Below are 17459 nucleotides of genomic sequence, written 5' to 3' on the forward strand. Positions count from 1 at the left end.
GTTGTAATGTAATAGTTTCTACAGTGCTGCTATTCGGTAGGAGTTGGCTAGCTGGCTAGCTAGCAGTGTTGACTACGTTAGAAGGACGAAAATAGCTGGCTAGCTAACCTCGATAATTACTCTAAACTACACAATTATCTTTGATACAAAGACGGCTATGTAGCTAGCTAAGAAGAAATTGCTAAGATCAAACAAATCAAACCGTTGTACTGTAATGAAATGAAATGTAATACTACCTGTGGAGCGAAGCGAAATGCGACTACYCGCTCCAACCCGGAAGTGTACCTTTGWTGATCTTTCATCAGAATGCAGTGCCAGGAATCCTAGTTCCACAATAAATCTTTTTTTTGTTTTATAATGTCCATTACTTCTGTCGAATTAGCAACTTTGGCTAGCATGTGTAGTTCACGTGTCCATAGAACTTTACACTAATGAGCGAAAACTTCAAAAAGTGATATTACAAATCGAATAAACTGGTCAAACTCAGTTGAGAATCAATCTTCAGGATGTTTTTCTCATATACATCCAATAACGTCCCAGACGGAGCATTTCTTCATGTCTATCTAACGCATTGTAGACAAGGACATCACATGCCCTGTGTGCGTGGCCAAGAACTGGCAATCTGCCTGACCTGTCACTCCAAAGGCTCTCATCCGGTCCCACATGAAGCTATATGCTTCATTCCACGTTCTACTGCCTGTTGACATCTAGTGGAAGGCACATGAAGTGCATACAGATCCATAAATATAAGGCAATTGAATAGGCGATGCCTTTCACAGCGACCCATTCCAGAATTTTCACTTCCTGTTTGGAAGTTTGCCTGCCATATGAGTTCTGTTTTACTCACAGATATAATTCAAACAGTTTTAGAAACTTCAGAGTGTTTTCTATCCAATAGCAGTAATAATATGCATATCATATGATCTAGGACAGAGTATGAGGCCGTTTAATTTGGGCATCAATTCATCCAAAAGTGAACATGTCGCCACCTATCCCTAAGAGGTTTTAAGGGCTTGTAAGTAAGCATTTCACGGAAAAGTCTACACTTGTTGTATTAGGTGCATGTGGAAAATAAAGTTTGGTTTGATTTGATTTGACACCTTTCTGTTGAGTGAGTGACAGACAAAGAGAGAGATACATGTAGGTTAGGTTGACACTGACTGTGTTTTTCCACGAATTGAGTGCCTTTTATTTCACCTAATTTGTACATACTGTCATAAAGAGCCTTCGTTCAACTTTATAACAAACATGAATTCCCATCTCAAGAGGATGTGCAACAGGGACGGGCAATTGAAAGCTAGCTGAGCAAAACATTTGACCCTGTTTAAACATTTTTAGACCTAATGGTTAACAGTTAGTTGGTTAGCCACCGAAATTAATTTGACCAGTCATGCTTATCGGCCTGGAATTAAATTGGTGCATATTTATATTCGTTAGTTCATCATGTACAGTGCCTCCAGAAAGTACCCCCTCACACATGCACATTTGTGGCCTGCTGGAGGTCATTTTGCAGGGCTCTGGCAGTGCTCCTCCTTGCACAAAGGCGGAGGTAGCGGTCCTGCTGCTGGATTGTTGCCCTCCTACGGCCTCCTCCACGTCTCCTGATGTACTGGCCTGTCTCCTGGTAGCGCCTCCATGCTCTGGACACTACGCTGACAGACACAGCAAAACCTTCTTGCCACAGCTCGCATTGATTTGCCATCCTGGATGAGCTGCACTACCTGAGCCACTTGTGTGGGTTGTAGACTCCGTCTCATGCTACCACTAGAGTGAAAGCACGCCAGCATTCAAAAGTGACCAAAACATCAGCCAGGAAGCATAGGAACTGAGAAGTGGTCTGTGGTCCCCACCTGCAGAACCACTCCTTTATTGGGGGTGTCTTGCTAATTGCCTATAATTTCCACCTTTTGTCTATTCCATTTGCACAACAGCATGTGAAATTTATTGTCAATCAGTGTTGCTTCCTAAGTGGACAGTTTGATTTCACAGAAGTGTGATTGACTTGGAGTTACATTGTGTTGTTTAAGTGTTCCCTTTATTTTTTTGAGCAGTGTATATATATATAATATACAGTACATCATTGAATATTACCTGCTGGGCAGCAGATCGCTCAGCTCACAGCTCCTCAAGCGGATGCTGCTTGGTGTGAAACGTGTTCTTATAAGCCCAGGGAAACTTGAAGAAAAAAAACTTGGAAACCTAGACGTTTTGCTTCATATTAGGAGGAATGTCTTACCTTGCTTCAAAGTAACCTAGCCAAAACCCAACCATAGAAACGTTGAGGCAAATATTTTATAAGGACCCTTGAAACATTTCTCTTCTGTTCTATTGGTTTTCATGTCAAATTACTTTTATTGTCCAGATGCCAAATGCACAATCTGAATCAAATCAGCAACCCATCCTAGTTGTTGCATGTTTAGTTTCTAACAGAGATCTCTGTCACACGAAACAGCTTGCTTCTGGTAGGCTTTTTAGAAAAGTGTTTTTCAAGCTAATTGCGTTTTTACAAATGTTTGAAATATGATATTTTACATTGTCTGCTTTATTACAGTTCATTTGAGCTCCCGAGTGGCACAGCGGTCTAAGGCACTGCATCTCAGTGCAAGAGGCGTCACTACAGTCCCTGGTTCAAATCCAGTCGTTATCACATCCGGCTGTGATTGGGAGTCCCATAGGATATTGCACAATTGGCCCAGTGTTGTCCAGGTTAGGCAGTCATTGTAAATACGAAAGTGCTCTTACCTGACTTGCCTAGTTAAATAAAACGTCTTTGCTGTGAAACGATAGGCCTGCTATTCTCGCATGTTTCAAATAAGCTCTTCATAAGATATTTCTGTTCCTTGTAAGCATTCATAATATTTTCTGTTTGTCATGTCATTTTAGTGTTTGGAACTAATTGAACTGGTTGTTAACTGGTTAAACGGGGGTCGGTTAGGTGGCTGCAAAATTGTCAGAAATGTGCATCCCTAGTTAGCTTATAGATGTATGCGATCTAACTGTTAAATTGAGTTAAATTGACATCACTCACATAATGTCAATTGAAAATATTGTTGAAATCACATTTTATTTGTCACATGCGCAGAATACAACAACCTTACCCTGAAATTCTTACTTACCAACAATGCAGAGTCCACCTGCAGAGACAAATTTCTACTGCCCACAAGCTGTTGGTATTCACTCTTCAACTTTATTTCACAATCACCAATTTCATTACTGTACATTCTGAGGTCAGTTTGGTTGAGAGAGTGGAAGTGAGACAGCAAGATCTGAACCTAGAGATGAGATAGAGCTGAGGGCATTATGTTTTCAGAACAGACGATCTGAACTTAGATGGGGAACTAACCAGTATCAAAAAAAGGCATCAAAATACATTCTAGTCATGCCAGGGTCATCTTGGGGCCTATTAACTTCTTATGGCTGGGGGCAGTATTGAGTAGCTTGGATGAATAAGGTGCCCAGAGTAAACTGCCTGCTACTCAGGCCCAGAAGCTAAGATATGCATATAATTAGTAGATTTGAATAGAAAACACTCTGAAGTTTCTAAAACTGTTTTAATGATGTCTGTGAGTACAACATAACTCATATGGCAAAAACCTGAGAAAAATCCAACCAGGAAGTGGGAAATCTGAGGTTTGTAGTTTTTCAAGTTATTGCCTATCGAATATACAGTGTCTATGGGGTCATATTGCACTTCCTAAGGCTTCCAATAGATGTCAACAGTCTTTAGAACCTTGTTTGATGCTTCTACTGTGAAGGAGTGGGGAATGACAGCTGCTTGAGTCAGGGGTCTGGCAGAGTGCCACGAGCTCAGTCTTGCGCGCTCCCGTGAGAGTTAGCTGCGTTCCATTGCATTTCTACAGACAAAGGAATTCTCCGGTTGAAACATTATTGAAAATTAATTGATTGCAACCACTCTGGGCATGTAACGATACAGTTTTGTATATCGTTATAGATTTAAAGGGACACCCTGACATACAAACATGTACTGTACACACACATATATGCAGGCAGACACACAGACCGGCTTGCCGCTGCTGTAGAAGAACTCAAGGCCGGAGAGGAGGAAGGCGTGGGCAAATGTTGGTGCGGAGGCTCATCTTCACCCCGTTCTGAAACACTGCCACAGGAAGGTGGGCAAGGTGTAGATGGTTAGCCACAGACGGAAGTATGGGTGGTGTCAGGGTTCGTCTCCTACCAGAAGCACACAGGGTAGAGACATTGGGGTACACTTACAGACAAATGTATATGGGAGTATTATAGACCCCTTATACAGTTTAGATATTGTACAGTATAGGCTCTGACTTAAAGATGAAATCTGCAATTGAAACAATAACAAAGCCACCACCTTTTTGGGTAAACAGCTTAGGGATGGGACTAGAGAAATGTAACATTCTCAAAATCATAGACAGACCAATGGATCTATATTAACCTAATAAAAACAGTTATGTAGGAATGAGGTTTGTGCAGTAGGCCTAATAGCCTAAATTATCAAAACACATTGGCTATCCTTGGCCTGCCAGTATTGTTCTTCTCAGACCGTATTATTTTTCAAAACTCTAGCTATAATAATAAAATAGATCTGTCGTTGTATTACTTACAAGGGACAGCTGAGCATGAATTGAAATAATTAGCTTTTTTATTTTACTGGACTGATAGTCCATCTGATGGTCAGTCTCAGAGGCAGGGAGAGAACAGCAGTGGGTCTATCTCGCACAGTCCCTGCTCTCTCCTTTCCTCCAGTGAGACTGACTGGAGAGAGGGGACACCGTCTTCCACCTGATGGCGAAACTTGAGTCACACCGCATTACTTGCTGTCTCTGCCTGGCTCTGCCTGCCTGGCCTTGCTGTCTCTGCCTGGCCGGTTCCCCTCTCTCTACTGGGATTCTCTGCCTCTAACCCTATTACAGGGGCTGAGTCACTGGCTTACTGGTGCTCTTCCATGCCGTCCCTAGGAGGGGTGCGTCACTTGATTGGGTTGAGTCACTGACGTGATATTCCTGTCCGGGTTGGCGCACCCCCTTGGGTTGTGCCGTGGCGGAGATCTTTGTGGGCTATACTTGGCCTTGTCTCAGGATGGTAAGATGGTGGCTGAAGATATCCCTCTAGTGGTGTTTGGGCTGTGCTTTGGCAAAGTGGGTGGGGTTATATCCTGCCTGTTTGGCCCTGTCTTTGGGTATCGTCGGATGGAGCCACAAGTGTTCTCCCGACCCTCCTGTCTCAGCCTCCAGTATTTATGCTGCAGTAGTTTATGTGTTGGGGGCTAGGGTCAGCCTGTTATATCTGGAGAATTTCTCCTGTCTTATCCGGCGTCCTGTGTGAATTTAAGTATGCTCTCTCTAATTCTCTCTCTCTATTTCTCTCTTTCTTTCTTTCTCTCTATCTATCTTTCTTTCTCTCTTTCTTTCTCTCTCGGAGGACCTGAGCCCTAGGACCATGCCTCAGGACTACCTGGCATGATGACTCCTTGCTGTCCCCAGTCCTCCTGGCCGTGCTACTGCTCCAGTTTCAACTGTTTTGCTTGCGGCTATGGAACCCTGACCTGTTCACCGGACGTGCTACCTGTCCCAGACCTGCTGTTTTCAACTCTCTAGACAGCAGGAGCGATAGAGATACTCTGAATGATCCCTATGAAAAGTCAACTGACATTTACTCCTGAGGTGCTGACCTGTTGCACCCTCGACAACCACTGTGATTATTATTATTTGACCCTGCTGGTCAGATGACCATCTTGGCCATGTTCTGTTATAATCTCCACCCGGCACAGCACGAAGAGGACTGGCCACCCCTCATAGCCTGGATCTTCTCTTAGGTTTCTTCCTAGGTTCTGGCCTTTCTAGGGAGTTTTTCCTAGCCACCTTGCTTCTACACCTGCATTGCTTGCTGTTTGGGGTTTTAGGCTGGGTTTCTGTACAGCACTTGTGACATCAGCTGATGTAAGCTTTATAAATACATTTGATTTGATTTGATTACTTCTGCCTCATACACATCTATCCAGACCAGACACGATCAAGACACGCAGGTTAAAAATCAAAACCAACTGTTATATAATTTCTGGGGAAGTCGAAACACAAATTAAACATTTATGAACATTTAGCTAGATAGCTGTTGCTAGAAGTTTGTCATTGGAGATGAACATTGGGTTGTTAATTTTTAGGGACAGGGGGCAGTATTCGAAATTCGGATGAATGACATGGCCAAAGTAAACTGCCTGTTACTCAGGCCTAGAAGCCAGGATGTGCATATAATTGGTGGTATTGGATAGAAACACTCTGAAGGTTCCACAACTGTTAAAAATAATGTCTATGAGTATAACAGAACTGATATGGCAGGCAAAAACCCGAGGAGAATTCATCTGATTTTTTTTTTTTTAGGTCACAACTCATTCAAATGCTTGTTTATGGGAGATTCAAAGGAATACTTCCCAGATTGCAGTTCCTATGGCTTCCACTAGAGCAAAATACTAATACAAAATACTTCCACTAGCCAATATTTCAGATTTTTAAGTGTTTTACAGCGAAAACACAATATAGCATTATATTAGCTTACCACAATAGCCAAACACACACATGCATTTATCAGCAGCAAAAGGTAGCGATCGCAAAAACCAGCAAAAGATATAAAATGAAAGTCACTAACTTGACCAACTTCATCAGATGACAGTCTTATAACATCAGGTTATACAATACACTTATGTTTTGTTCGAAAATTTGCATATTTTGAGCTGCAAATCGTGGTTATACATTGTGAATATGTAGCATCGATTCACCAAATTGTCCGGAGATATTTTGTACACTCACCTAATCTGACCAAAGAACTCATCATAAACTTTACTAAAAAATACATGTTGGACAGCAAATGAAAGATACACTAGTTCTTAATGAAGGATTGAAACACAGAGGGTGCATTTGTCAGGCCGTAGGGCATTACCTTGTAGTCGTAGTGCCCGGTGCTGGTGCTGAAGGCGGTCTTCCATTCATCCCCCTCTCTGATGCGCACCAGGTTGTAGGCACTGTGTAAAATCCAATTTGGTAAAGTACTGGGCACCGTTTATCTGTTTGATCACAGTTGGTATGAGAGGCAGGGGATAACTGAATTCAACAGTTGCCTTATTAGTGTCCTGTAATTGATACAGAGGCGGAGACCTCCGTCCGTCTTCTTCAAGAAAAAGGAGCTGGAGGAGGCCGGAGAGGTGTACGGATGGAGGAATCCTTGGGGCAGTGCCTCCTGGACGTGGATCTCCATTTTTGGTCTCTGCATGCGAGAGAGGGTATGTGCCCCCACGGGAGGGTGGAATCAGGCAGTAGGTCGATAATGCAGTCCCATGGGCGATAAGGGGGCAGGCACGTGGCACGAGTCTTTGAAAAAGCCACCTGTAGGTCCCGGTATTTCTCCTGGATAGGGACGTGGGTGGCCTGGTCTGGACTTTCCATGGAGGTGGCACAGATAGACACAGAGAGATACCTCTCCTGACACTCCTGCGACCAACCCAACAACCTCCTCTTTGTCCACGGTATCCTGGGGTTATGCAACTGTAACCAGGGGAAACCTAAAGCTACAGGGTGTGCAGGAGATTCTAAGATAAGGAAAGTGATGCGTTCATGGTGGTTATGAGCAACTGTGAGGGAAATGAGAATCGTGGTCTGGCACACCAGTCCTGTTCCTAGGGGACGGTTGTCTAGGGCATGGACCCGGGATAGGGGGACTAGAGGAATGCGTAATGATAAGGCCTGCAAAACCTGAGTCCACTAGGGCAGGACTCAGTGGGTGGCCAGGATAGTCCAGGAAGGTGACAAGAAGGAGGACGGGCTGGGTGGAAAGAGAGGAGCAAAGCACGCCCATGCCTCTACCTGTGAAGGTGCAGGAGCGCTCGTAGGCCTGTCACTTCCTCGCCTGGTTTTTCTTCTGGGACAAGTGTTCCAGGGGTGGTCCGATTTTCCGCAGTAGGAGCAGATACCCTGTTGACGGGAAAGAGCAGAGCAGAGACCCTGTCCCCTCTGGGGGAAGGTGCGTCGTGCCCACCTTCATGGGCTCAGTCTCGCTGGAAGTTCCTGGGAGAGACCCGAACCCCCGGGATGGGATACAAAGGTTCGGCAGCAGCTAGAAGGCCTGCGACGCCGAACGCCTGAGCTGGAAAGGAAGGGGAGCCAAAGTGAAAGCTGGTGTGACGGTCGGCTTTAGAAAATGTATCCTCCATATTTATTCCTCTGGAAGATAAACATGCCCCTTTTACAAATTTAGAGTCAAAGATAGATCTAACCCTTGGTTTTCTTCGGAGCTATCCGAGCTCATTCAGAGCAAGGAAAACTGATTTTGTGATGGACTGGCAATCTTTCAGACACCTGAGAAACATATGTACTATCTTGATTAACTTTTACTTGGTACTCATCCCGGATCCGGGAGCACCCCCCACAGTAAAAAAGCTGACTAGCATAGCCTAGCATAGCGTCACAAGTAAATACTAGCATCTAAATATCATTAAATCACAAGTCCAAGACACCAGATGAAAGATACAGATCTTGTGAATCCAGCCATCATTTCTGATTTTTAAAATGTTTTACAGGGAAGACACAATATGTAAATCTATTAGCTACCACGTTAGCAAAAGACACCACTTTTTTTACTCCACCAGTTTTTTACTCCATCAGTAGCTATCACTAATTCGACTAAATAAAGATATATATAGCCACTAACCAGAAACAACTTCATAAGATGACAGTCTGATAACATATTTATGGTATAGCATATGTTTTTTCAAAAAATGTGCATTTTTCAGGTATAAATCACAGTTCTACATTGCAGCTGCAATCTGAAATAGCGTTGGAAGCAGCCGGAATAATTACAGAGACCGACGTCAATTACCAAAATACTCATCCTAAACATTTCTGAAAAATACACAGCCTACAACAATTGAAAGACACAGATCTTGTGAATCCAGACAATATTTCAGATTTTCTTAGTGTTTTACAGCGAAAACACAATATATCGTTATATTAGCATACCACATGAGCTACACACCCCAGCATTGAATCAAGGCAAAAGGGGCGATAACGTTATCCCCACCAAAATATATTAATTTTTTCACTAACCTTCTCAGAATTCTTCAGATGACAGTCCTGTAACATCATATTACACAATGCATATAGAGTTTGTTGGAAAATGTGCATATTTAGCATCACAAATCGTGGTTATGCAATGTAATCTGTTTAAACATGGCATGCATTCTGGCCGGCGCCATCTTGGAAAGGCACCTAAGTTTACGATTATTTATCGATTAGATTGCAAAAAAAATACAGGTTGGACAGCTAATGAAAGATGCATTGGTTATTAATGCAACCGCTGATTTAGATTTTTAAAATTTACGTTACTAGACATACATTGTGAGTTACAGCCAGACTAGTGCCTCAAAAAATGGCCGACAACTGCGTTTCATTTTTCCACATAAATACGGAATAAAATCATAAATAGCTCTTACTTTTGGACGAGCTTCCATCAGTATCTTGGGCAATGTGTCCTTTGTCCAAAAGAATCGTTGCTTTGTTGTAAAACGACCTCTTCAACTTCGGAACTAGCAGCTAACGATAGCTACACGGCACACACATGTCCAAATCCTCAAACGCAATACTAAGGAAATTCCGAAAAATAGCAATATACTCGCATAAACTGATATAAATCGGTTTCAAATAACTTCGTTATGATGTTTCTAACACCTATATCGAATTAAATCACAGACGGATATATCTTTGGTCAATAACGAGAGCTTTTGAGCATGCCATTCTGATGTCCTCTCTTGCGCCTTGGCGAGCGTCGAAAAGAAGGGACATCTCACTCCATTGCCTTTTATAAACTCTGAGAAACACGTAGAGACACCATTCCACTTCTCATTGGTTACTGACATCCAGGGAAGGCGGGTGCAGTTCATTTCGATCCATAGGGCACACACAGAGTTTTAAACTGATCCGAGATCAGAGACTATTTTTCAGACCTTCGCATGTCCTGTCATGACTTTCGCTGTAGAAAGAGTTCTGGTTCACCCACAGACATAATTCAAACGGTTTTCGAAACTAGAGATTGTTTTCTATCCAATAGTAATAATAATATGCATATTGTACGAGCAAGAATTGAGTACGAGGCAAGTTTAATTTGGAAATGTAAAAAAATAAATAGTGCTAACAGCTCCCCCTATTGACAAAAGGTTAAGAAAGCTAAATTAAGCAACTTTTTAAGCTCTATCTATGACTCTCCTGGTGATCCTTCAAAAAAAAATATATATAGTAAATGCATGAAGCGTACAAATCCCTCTTCCTCCCTGGCGAAGCAAGTTCTGTCTGACTCTGGCATCATAACTGAAAAGAATGGGATAAGTGATGCTTTTAATCATAATTTTATCTCGGCAGGCGTTAAAAAGTGGTTTAATGGATCCTGGTCAGTCAATCAACTGCTCTTCCGTCTGCCAGCCTCTAGCTGACTTGACGTTCAACTTCTTAACTTCTCTAGGATAGGGGCAGCATTTTCACGTTTGGATGAAGGCATACCCAAATTCAACTGCCAGCGACTCATCCCCAGAAGATAAGATATGCATATTGTTAGTGGATTTGGATAGAAAACACTCTGACCTTTCTTAAACTGTTTGAATCATGTATGTGAGTATGACAGAACTTATTTTCAGGCAAAACTCTGAGGACAAACCATTCAGAATTTTTTTTTCGAGGTCACTCTCTTTTCAATAGATTTTCATTGGGAATACAGATTTCTAATTGACCTCTTGTGGTTCCTACCGCTTCCACTGGATGTCAACAGTCTTTAGAAATTGGTTGAGGGTTTTTCCTTTGTGTAATGAAGAAGTACGGCCATTTTGAATCAGGGTCACTTGTTGTGTCCTGTTTGTTAGAGGCGCATGASCACAAGGCTAGCTACAGTTTGTTTTAATCCTGTATTGAACACAGATCATCCCGTCTTCAATTTTATTGATTATTTATGTTACAAAATACCTAAAGTTGTATTACAAAAGTAGTTTGAAATGTTTTGGCAAAGTTTACAGGTAACTTTTGAGATATTTTGTAGTCATGTTTCACAATTTGGAACCGGTGTTTTTCTGGATCAAACGCGCCAAATAAATTGACATTTTGGATATATATCGACAGATCTAATCAAACAAAAGGACCATTTGTGATGTTTATGGGACATATTGGAGTGCCAACAACAGAAGCTCGTCAAAGGTAAGGCCTGAATTATATTTTTATTTCTGCGTTTTGTGTCGCGCCTGCAGGGTTGAAATATGCTTCTCTCTCTTTGTTTACTATGGTGCTAACTCAGATAATGGCATCGTTTGCTTTCGCCGAAAAGCCTATTTGAATTCTGACATGTTGGCTGGATTCACAACCAGTGTAGCTTTAATTTGGTATCTTTCATGTGTGATTTAATGAAAGTTAGATTTTTGTTGTAATTTATTTGAATTTGGCGCTMTGCATTGTTTCTGGCTTTTGGCCAAGTGAGACAGTAGCGTCCAGCCTAAACTCAGATTTTTGGTTATAAATATGAACTTTACCGAACAAAACATACATGTATTGTGTAACATGAAGTCCTMTGAGTGTCATCTGATGAAGATCATCAAAGGTTAGTGATTAATTTTATCTCAATTTCTGCTTTTTGTGACTCCTCTCTTTGGCTGGAAAAATGGCTGTGTTTTTCTGTGGCTATGTACTGACCTAACATAATCGCAAGGTGTGCTTTCGCCGTAAATCCTTTTTGGAATCAGACATGTTGGCTGGATTCACAACAAGTGTAGCTTTAATTTGGTGTCTTTCATGTGTGATTTCATGAAAGTTTGATTTTTATAGTAATTTATTTGAATTTGGCGCTCTGCATTTTTACTGGCTTTTGGCCAAGTGGGACGTTAGCGTCCCACATATCCCAGAGAAGTTAATGAATCTTTGTTTTCATCGCAACAACTTACTACCTGTGATGTGCTAGATGCCTTGCTTAATTAAGATTGATGTAAAAAAAATCCACTAAGGTTGATATGATATTTTTGCTGCAGCTCTTTGCACCCCTGACTATGGAATAATTAACCCACATTTTTAACCTCACAATTATATTTGGTACTATCCCCAAGGTTTAGAATGCGGCCCATGTACTCCCCCTTCACAAAGGTGGTGACCCTTGTGACCTAAATAATTATAGCCAAATTTCTAAACTTTCTTGCCTAGCTAAAATATTAGAATCCTTGATTAATTCTGAGCTAAGATCTTTCTTATCTTTGAAATGTATTCTAAATGTACATCAGTCGGGTTTTAGACTAGGTCAAAGCACTTTTTCAGCTGTTATAAATTATGTGTTTCCAGTACTTTTTTACTGTTTACAATAACAATATTGTCTTGTCTGTAGAAAGTGTTACCTGCACTGATACTGTTCTGTATGGTATTTCCCTCACAGTTGACCAGTCTGCCTTCATTGTATTACAGTACAACTTTATTGACCTGAAATTAGAATTGAATGCAGGTAACATTAAGTACAGTATATTTTGTTCTCTTTTTTTACAAGATTTTATTTAATGTTTTTTTATTTCAGGGCGGCAGGTAGCATAGTGGTTAGAGTGTTGGGCCAGTAACTGAAAAGTTGCTAGATCGAATCCCTGAGCTGACAAGGTAAAAATCTGTCGTTCTGACCCTGAACAAATCAAATCAAATCAAGTTTATTTTATATAGCCCTTCGTACATCAGCTAATATCTCGAAGTGCTGTACAGAAACCCAGCCTAAAACCACAAACAGCAAGCAATGCAGGTGTAGAAGCACGGTGGCTAGGAAAAACTCCCTAGAAAGGCCGAAACCTAGAGAGGAACCAGGCTATGAGGGGTGGCCAGTCCTCTTCTGGCTGTGCCACGTGGAGATTATAACAGAACATGGCCAAGATGTTCAAAATGTTCATAAATGACCAGCATGGTCAAATAATAATCAGGAATAAATGTCAGTTGGCTTTTCATAGCCTATCATTAAGAGTTGAAAACAGCAGGTCTGGGACAGGTAGCACGTCCGGTGGATAGGTCAGGGTTCCATAACCGCAGGCAGAACAGTTGAAACTGGAACAGCAGCAAGGCCAGGTGGCCTGGGGACAGCAAGGAGTCAGCATACCCGGTAGTCCTGACGCATGGTCCTAGGGCTCAGGTCCTYCGAGAGAGAGAAAGAAAGAGAGAAGGAGAGAATTAGAGAGAGCATACTTAAATTCACACGAGGACACTGGATAAGACAGGAGAAGTACTCCAGATATAACCAACTGACCCTAGCCCCCCGACACATAAACTACTGCAGCATAAATACTGGAGGCTGAGACAGGAGGGGTCAGGAGACACTGTAGCCCCATCCGATGATACCCCCGGACAGGCCAAACAGGAAGGTATAACCCCACCCACTTTGCCAAAGCACAGCCCCGCACCACTAGAGGGATATCTTCAACCACCAACTTACAATCCTGAGACAAGCCGAGTATAGCCCACAAAGATCTCCACCACAGCACAAACCAAGGGGGCGCCAACCCAGACAGGAAGATCACGTCAGTAACTCAACCCACTCAAAGGACGCACCCCTCCTAGGGACGGCATGAAAGAGCACCAGTAAGCCACTGACTCAGCCCCTGTAATAGGGTTAGAGGCAGAGAATCCCAGTGGAGAGAGGGGAGGCAGTTAATCCACTGTCCCTAGGCTGTCATTGTAAATAAAGGTTAAAAAAAATGTGCAAATAGATTTTGGCTTATATCTAAGTAATTGTCTGCATCATTTCCAATCCCCCATATATATTTATTMTTTTCATTATTACTACCCTACCAACTCTCCCCTAATTGGAGTAAACAAATGGACAACATTTAGTATTTTATAAACAATTCAAAACATAGATATACAAACAACAACATCATATAAACATAACTACATCACACCTGTCCAGCCCCACTAGCACACACACACACCCATCTCCAGCGCACGCACATCTTCCCGCCACATGGCCTGAAACTAAAAGATTTTGTTTCTCTCCGTAGCCCATGCACTTTCAGAATTGAAATAATAAATAATTAGATTTTTCCATTGTGTTAATTATGTACTGTATATGCAGTGGCGACCCGTCATTCAGGGCAGGTGATGCCGACCCCCACCTGTTTTGAGCCCTACATTTTTTGCCCCAAAAATTATAAATATATATTTTTAAATTGGGCTTGCCTGTTTTGCATGTTATTTTGGCATTAATTCGTGTCACATATCAGTTTGCAAACAATATATAATTCAGTTAATAAAGCTGCATACACACATGGTCTCTTTTTTGTTGTCTTGAGTAAGGCAGCTCCAAAATGCAGGTGTTTCTGCCTAGCTCAGTGCTTTCTGTGGTGGTGGAGTGAGCCAGCAGAAAATAGGAGCATTGCGCCGTGATTGGCTCAGTGTTCTGTCACTCATGGGGACATTACATCATCGCCAAGTTTAAGTGCTTAGTAAGGGTAGACATCCAAAATGTCAGCCCTTTTTATTTATTTTTATTTAACCTTTATTTAACCAGGTAAGCTAGTTTAGAACAAGTTCTCATTTACAACAGCGACCTGGCCAAGATAAAGAAAAGCAGTGCGACAGAAACAACAACACAGTTACACATGGAATATACAAGTGTACAGTCAAATCAAATCAAATCAAATCAAATTTTATTAGTCACATACACATGGTTAGCAGATGTTAATGCGAGTGTAGCGAAATGCTTGTGCTTCTAGTTCCGACAATGCAGTAATAACCAACAGTAATCTAACCTAACAATTCCACAACTTAAACCTCATCCCATATTGTTTTTATTTACTTTGCTGCTCTTTTGCACAGCAGTATCATTACTTACACACCATCATCTGCTCACCTATCACTCCAGTGTTAATCTGCTAAATTGTAATTACTTTGCTACTATGGCCTATTTATTGCTTACCCTCCTCATGCCATTTGCACACAATGTTTATAGACTTTCTTTTTTTCTATTGTGGTACACATCACGGACAAACTGAATTGGTCCACCCACACAGACAGCGTTGTGAAGAAGGCGCAGCAGCGCCTCTTCAACCTCAGGAGGCTGAAGAAATTCGGCTTGTCACCAAAAGCACTCACAACTTCTACAGATCACACATCGAGAGCATCCTGTCGGGCTGTATCACCGCCTGGTACGGCAACTGCTCCGCCCCGTAAGGCTCTCCAGAGGGTAGTGAGGTCTGCAGAACGCATCACCAGGGGCAAACTACCTGCCCTCCAGGACACCTACACCACCCGATGTCACAGAAGCCATAAAGATCATCAAGGACAACAACCACCCAAGCCACTGCCTGTTCACCCGCTATCATCCAGAAGGCGAGGTCAGTAACGGTGCATCAAAGCAGGGACCGAGAGACTGAAAAACAGCTTCTATCTCAAGGCCATCAGACTGTTAAACAGCCACCACTAACATTAGCGGCCGCTGCCAACATACTGACTCAACTCCAGCCACTTTAAAAATGGGAATTGATGGAAATTATGTAAAAATGTACCACTAGCCACTTTAAGCAATGCCACTTAATACAATGTTTACATACCCTACATTATCCATCTCATATGTATATACTGTACTCTATATCATCTACTGCATCTTGCCATCTTTATGCAATACATGTACCACTAGCCACTTTAAACTATGCCACTTTATGTTTACATACCCTACAGTACTCATCTCATACGTATATACCGTACTCTATACCATCTACTGCATCTGCCATGCCGTTCTGTACCACCACTCATTCATATATCTTTATGTACATTATTCTTTATCCGTTTACACTTGTGTGTGTGTGTAAGGTAGTAGTTGTGGAATTGTTAGGTTAGATTACTGTTGGTTATTACTGCATTGTCGGAACTAGAAGCACAAGCATTTCGCTACACTCGCATTAACATCTGCTAACCATGTGTATGTGACTAATAAAATTTGATTTGATTTGATTTGATTTGACTGTACACTTGTATATTCCATGTGTAACTGTGTTGTTGTTTCTGTCGCACTGCTTTTCTTTATCTTGGCCAGGTCGCTGTTGTAAATGAGAACTTGTTCTAAACTAGCTTACCTGGTTAAATAAAGGTTAAATAAAAATAAATAAAAAGGGCTGACATTTTGGATGTCTACCCTTACTAGCACTTAAACTTGGCGATGATGTAATGCTCCATGAGTGACAGAACACTGAGCCAATCACGGCGCAATGCTCCTATTTTCTGCTGGCTCACTCCACCACACAGAAAGCACTGAGCTAGGCAGAAACACCTGCATTTTGGAGCTGCCTTACTCAAGACAACAAAAAAGAGACCATGTGTGTATGCGCGCTTTATTAACTGAATTATTATTGTTTGCAAACTGATATGTGACACGAATTAATGCCAAAATAACATGCAAAACAGGCAAGCCCCTTTATATATTTTAATTTTTGGGGCAAGTAGGGCTCAACAGGTGGGGGTCGCCATCACCTGCCCTGAATGCGCGGTCCGCATCGCTACAGTACATAATTAACACAATGGAAAAATCTAATTATTTATTATTTCAATTCTGAAAGTGCTGGCGCTCGGAGAGAAACTACTTTTAGTTCAGGCCATGTGGCGGTGTGCGTGCGCTGGAGATGGGTGTGTGTGTGTGCTAGTGGGGCTGGCACGTGTGATGTAGTTTATGTTTATATGATGTTGTTGTTTGTATATCTATGTTTTGAATTGTTTATAAAATACTAAATGTTGTCCATTTGTTTACTCCAATTAGGGAGAGTTGGTAGGGTAGTAATAATGAAAAAATAAATATATATGGGGATTGGAAATGATGCAGACAATTACTTAGATATAAGCCAAAATCTATTTGCACATTTTTTTTAACCTTTATTTACAATGACAGCCTAGGGACAGTGGATTAACTGCCTCCCCTCTCTCCACTGGGATTCTCTGCCTCTAACCCATTACAGGGCTGAGTCAGTGGCTTACTGGTGCTCTTTCATGCGTCCCTAAGGAGGGTGCGTCACTTGAGTGGGTTGAGTTACTGACGTGATCTTCCTGTCTGGGTTTGGCGCCCCCTTGGTTTGTGCTGTGGTGGAGATCTTTGTGGGCTATACCCGGCTCTTGTCTCAGGATTGTAAGTTGGTGGTTGAAGATATCCCTCTAGTGGTGCGGGGCTGTGCTTTGGCAAAGTGGGTGGGGTTATATCCTTCCTGTTTGGCCCTGTCCGGGGGTATCATCGGATGGGGCTACAGTGTCTCCTGACCCCTCCTGTCTCAGCCTCCAGTATTTATGCTGCAGTAGTTTATGTGTCGGGGGGCTAGGGTCAGTTGGTTATATCTGGAGTACTTTCTCCTGTCTTATCCAGTGTCCTGTGTGAATTTAAGTATGCTCTCTCTAATTCTCTCCTTCTCTCTTTCTTTCTCTCTCTCGAAGGACCTGAGCCCTTAGGACCAT

This window comes from Salvelinus sp. IW2-2015, unplaced genomic scaffold (assembly GCF_002910315.2).
Source record: "Salvelinus sp. IW2-2015 unplaced genomic scaffold, ASM291031v2 Un_scaffold16287, whole genome shotgun sequence".
NCBI lineage: Eukaryota > Metazoa > Chordata > Actinopteri > Salmoniformes > Salmonidae > Salvelinus > Salvelinus sp. IW2-2015.